We start from the raw sequence: 5,582 nt of genomic DNA on the forward strand, positions 1-5,582 counted from the left end.
AACCCCATGTTATAGTGAACTCGATTTACGCCCCCTTTTTGGAACATATTAAATCGTAAGTCCGAGTAAGACTGTACTCGAACATCGCGATTGTAATTTCCGTGTTTGGAAAATACCACACGCAATATTTTGCGAAAAATTGCAGTAATCATATTTGATACGTGTGTATAAATCATCTTTGAAGTTACATCATCGTAATAGACTTATTTAGGTAGGTAACGTGATAATTTGAACGTTACTGGAGATGTCGAACATACACAGGGACTTTTCTTCCGTTAGGTTGGCTACTTAAGCTATGACGTTTTACTCAGAGATGCTTTATACAGACTATATCAGAAGATGTGCCGTCATCGAAGTAGAAGGGACTTGTAAACTATTATTTTTGAAAGTAATCATTATCCTTCACGGTAGAACTCCTTTGTCATTCGATATGTTTCCTTTTGCGTCTTTCTGAACTCACGCCACATGTAGTAGAACACGTGGAGGTCGTTAGCCTCCGGGTAATTCATGCCTGTCATGTTTCTAGACCTGGCCCGCTCTCAACAGAATGCGCAGTCCACTCACTGAGATGCAGAAGTGCATGGGTTATAACGGTGCCTCACCCAGTCTCCCACAACGCAACTACAACCACAAAAAGAACTCCGTGGCCTGTAATCCGCAAGCGAACTATACCGACCGAGAAACCGCCGCTTGTCGGCGAACTTAATGCCAACTTTAGCGGGTAGAGTGTGTCACGTGGTCAGCGCAACGGATCCCCACGGCCGTTAATCTCGGCTTTTTAGACTGAAGCTACTATTTCCTTGAAATTGCTCCTCAGTTATCCTCACGAGGCTGAATGGACCCCGTTCCAGACCCACTACTTCTGAGAAAAATTTGATAGCGCCGGGAATCGAACCTGGGACCTCTGGATCTATAGCCAGGGACTCTGACCACTAGAGCACAGAGGCGGCCCTTTACTGCAACCACTGCCCACATCAAATACGCAAACCAGAGGACAGGCAAAATTTCGGCCTGTGCATTATTAAACCAGAAATACAAAGGAATTCTGAGGTGGACCGATTTTGTCTGAAGGACCTGATCACCAAGGTAAGGAAGGAAATTATCGCGTTATAGCTTCCAATTAGTTTGCTAACTTCAAGCGGTACTGTAGCTATCTTTAGAGCTCAGAGTGTAGTTTAAGTCTTGTTAGTAGCTTTAGTTTAAGGCTTTTGTAGTTTCCTCTTCAACCTGAAACAGACCTTGACCTCTCGTAATTATAAAAGTTTCCTGATGGATGACAGGGCTCCTCAAGTGGGGTTATGGGTCAATTGTATAGCCTTCATCTAAATCAAAGTAACTATTTAAAGGCTGTTTTGTTATGCGAGGTACTACAACACGCGTAAATCCTTTGTGACGTCATCGCTGTGTCTCAGAGAGCTGCCAGAAATCGCTAATATATCTACACCATTTAAGATGCTTGACCTTACGTGAAGTATAGCCTTCAGGGGCATGCGGCGATGCATAAACAGTGAAAGTGATCGTTTCTGTTTTGTTCTTGTAATTAATGTGCCAAGTCATCTGTCCAGGAACAGGAAGATGTCTCTACCTGTTCTGTTTCTCTATATACATAAAATTATAATTATTATAAACACCGGCCTCAACCTACCATAATCACAGTCCAATATAATTATGTCTGTGGGTAGGTAGCGTCCTTGTGACGGGCTGATCCCCCGTCCAAGGAGTCCTACCGTCTATTTAGAAAGATTACGAAACGAAGAAGAGGCCAGGGCCCAACAAAGGGCTGTAGAACCATTGGTGAATGAATGAATGAAAGGGTTTTAAGCCCCGCTGATTGCGAAAGTTAAATTTTTTAAATGCCATGTGTCTGCCTCTCTTTCTGTCTGTAGTACGTGCGTCTCGTTGGCGTTGCAGCGGTTGGCCCAAAATAAACCAAACGATGAATCAGCGCGAAGCTGCTAACTACCTGCTTCATGCTAGTTTCTTGCTTGGCTTACTCTTTGGCCCTGAATATAGAGACGATATGTTCATCCGAAACGTCGGGTTATCTCCGAACTACAGGGCGTTAGAACTCAGAATTCTGTGCTCATGGTCACCACTATGAGAACCTATGGTAATATTGTCACGTGTATGAGTGACTATAGAGGGGGTTCGGATTGGTAATTGGATTTACTGAACACTTACAGAACGTAACTACAAGTAACTACAGCGCTATCGCTAATTCACACACTCTGCAGCTCACTACAGCACACTTAAACTTCTCAGCCTGCTGTCTTCACCAGTCGTTGCCTGGTAACGGCTGTCAACGGCGGACGTTTCCCTTCCTCTGGGTTCCCGAACTGTCCCTGCGCTTCGACTGCCAGCGTCTCACAGCGACTTAGTGTTTCTCAACCGCTGGGCCGCAGCCCGGTACCGGGCCGCGGTCAGACAAAGGTTGAGAACCACTGCTCTAACTAACTCACTCCACTCGACTGATTGACTGATTGTCCTGCTTATATAACACCTCGTCACGGATTCCACAGAAAACACCGTTCCTCTATTGCTGTATCCAACTATTACTTAGCGGACCGCACAGAAAACACCATTCGTCTGTTGTTTGCGGGTCGCTGCATAGCTACTACCACTGTACATTTGCCTGTCTCGCGGTCGCCGCCTAGCAACTGCTCCGGATGTCACAATATGTTCTCCGAAATGGCAGCGAAGTTTTACTGGTGTGCACGGCGCCACGTCCCAGAACTCTTAATAACAAGTGCAACCGTTATGTGTTAGTAGCTCGTGTAAAGGAGACCTGTTACAATTCTTCTGAAAAATATTGTGTTGTAATCCAACTGTCGTAAGCGGTTCCAGCCGCTTCGTCCTTTGTTGTTATGTAGAGTGCTTTCAGCCTGAAGTGTTCGAGTCGCTTTCACCGTTCATTCCCCGTACGGAGACATTTCAATGTACTTGCAAGTGCGTTACTGACTCCTGTAGCTCTGCCGACACGCAGAGGTTTTGAGGCATCTCATGTGAGTGGAGGCATGAAACAAGATGGCTGTATAAGGTTCAGAGGAGCCCACTTGGCCTCAACATTGTTATCCCTGTGCTTAATTAAGCAGTGGGCTATGAAGACGTATGGGAGAGTGGAGGTATAGTGCCACCTTTCTTGGCTTAGGCACTGGACGGAGGTGAGTGGTTAGCTTTACCCTCGGGGAAAGAGCCCCCGTTACCCGTTGGATAGGAGGCTGAGTGGGGCCCAGAGCCTGAACGCTATGCAGTATACGAAATTGTTACCTCTGCCGGGAATCGAACCCTGGGCGTCCATCGCATAGTCCGTCTCTATACCCACTGAGCTATCCCGGCTCTCGAAGGAGAAAAAATTGTCTCGTGGGCCTTACAACTTAAGTTTATCGGTAAGTAAGTAAATAAGTAAAGCTATCCCTGTAACAGGCCGTGGAGGTCCATAAGGTTGTGAGACGTTGAAGGTCCCATATTTTCTAGACAATCGGCTCACAGATGGCGGTGAGATTGTCAGCCCTACGCGCCAGCCTCCCTTTACTCCCCAAGAATATTCCTGGTATCTTTATTAAAAGGCAAATTCACGATGTGCTTAAAAATACAGAAGTATAAATTGTAATAACGCGCAACAAGCAGGCTGGCTTAGCGGTAAGGTTCTGGGATCGAATCTTGGCCGAGAAAACGACTATCCTGACTGAGGTTTTTGTGGCTTTCCTCAGCACCTCCAGGCAAATAGTACCCCGATTAGGCCACGGCCGTTTCCTTCCAGATTACTCCCAGTTCATCATTCATGTATCATCCTAGCGCTCTACGCTATGTGCGTGGTGTGGCAGTGAAGTTCCTGGACCAGTGCTGCTGTACTCAAATTAGGTGGCGGTGAGGCGAACTACTGCATATAATTGTAGTTCTACCTCTGACCAACAGATGGGAGGGGTAAACAAGTCCAATCCGGATGGGCATTACCTGGGCAATTTTTGTATAACCTTTTTGTTTTTCAAATAAAAAAAACGACGGTTCGTGAGTAGCAGATCAGTGAGTTAGTTGTGTGGTTTTAACTGCTGTCACTTTAACAGTGGAGCAACTAGCGAATGCGAAATATTGGTTTAAACTTGGCATAACTCCAAAAGAAAAGTATGAAATGCTGCAAACTGTCTGTGGTGCTGAAGCCTTAACTCACAGTAGTGCATTTTAATGCTTTTATTATTATTATTATTATTATTATTATTATTATTATTATTATTATTATTATTATTATTATTATATCGTATTTTCTCTTCTCCACGTCGTCCAGACAAACTTTGGGGTCCACCCAGCCTCCTATCCAATGGGTACCGGGGGTTAAAGTGGCAGGGGCGTGAAGCTGACCATTTACCTCCAACTAGTGCCGAGGTCAAGAAAATGTGGATATATACATCCACTCCCCCATACGCCTTCATGGTGTAGTGCTTAATTAGTTAAGCACAGGGACAGCTTTACCTTTACCCCGGGTGAGAAATATTCTCGTTAACAGAATAACAATTAAAAGACATGTTAACAATAGCCAGTTAATTCCACTCTCGGGTAGAAAGACCGACGCGCTGTTGCCGCGAGAAATTCTGTCTTCTGTTGTTACTATCCGCGGAAGAAACCATTTTTTTCCCCTGTCTTGCAGACTCTGGGTCCCCAATCGGTATCGGGGGATATTTCCCCGGGGGTAAAGCTGACCACTCACCTCCATCTAGTACCGAGGTCAAGAAAGGTGGAGCTCTACCTTCACTCCCCGATATGTCTTCATTGCATAGTGCTTAATCACAGGGACCCTTTCTTTTTCTGGCATGCAGGGCAACCCAAAGTATCTTCTGCCGTTGCTAGGATACGGTGAGTAAGTCGAACAAATGGAACCTTGCACCTAGTCCATGTTTACTTCTGCACCACACACGTCCATATTGAACTTGTCCTCAGTTTGGTTCCCTGCTGGTTTCAGAGCATCGAGCGATTTGTATTTCCCGGTACACAGAACACAATCAGAACCCCTACAGCGTCCCCCCACCCCCCTCCCCCGCTTTCTTCATGGGGCCGCAGAGATCGCCATTGTTCAACACAGCATGTGAGGCGAACAGATACCTCATTGTAGTTGTGAGCTGAATGCCAGGACTTTCATATTCTTATATAAGGGCCATTACAACAGATGCCGGTGCCAGTCATTCCTAGAATTTATTGTTAGCTTGCTTTCCTTGTTTTGAAAAAGTAAACTGAGGCTTATGAAATCACCCTGCTGCCTGTTTGGTTATTTCCATCTTTTTTTTTTTTGTCCGCGTCCTGTCAAAGAAAAGTAGGCGATTAATTCTTCCTAGAAGTTCTTGTTGTTACGCTCGAAAACAAAGCAAAGAAAAATGTTTATTTTGTTTAGCTAAGCCATATTTTATATCGGGCTTACGCTTCTGTAACAATTTATATGTAAATATGTACGGGAATTTATGCTTCAGTGGATTTAGTATTTGTGTTTCGCCTCAACAAGTAGATTGTAATGCTTATAGAGGTACAACATGTGTACACACTAATTAAGTTTTCTGGATGCTTCAGTCAATAGTGCTTCGGTGTGGCGGAGAACA

This window comes from Cryptotermes secundus, unplaced genomic scaffold, assembly GCF_002891405.2.
Source record: "Cryptotermes secundus unplaced genomic scaffold, Csec_1.0 scaffold1379, whole genome shotgun sequence".
NCBI lineage: Eukaryota > Metazoa > Arthropoda > Insecta > Blattodea > Kalotermitidae > Cryptotermes > Cryptotermes secundus.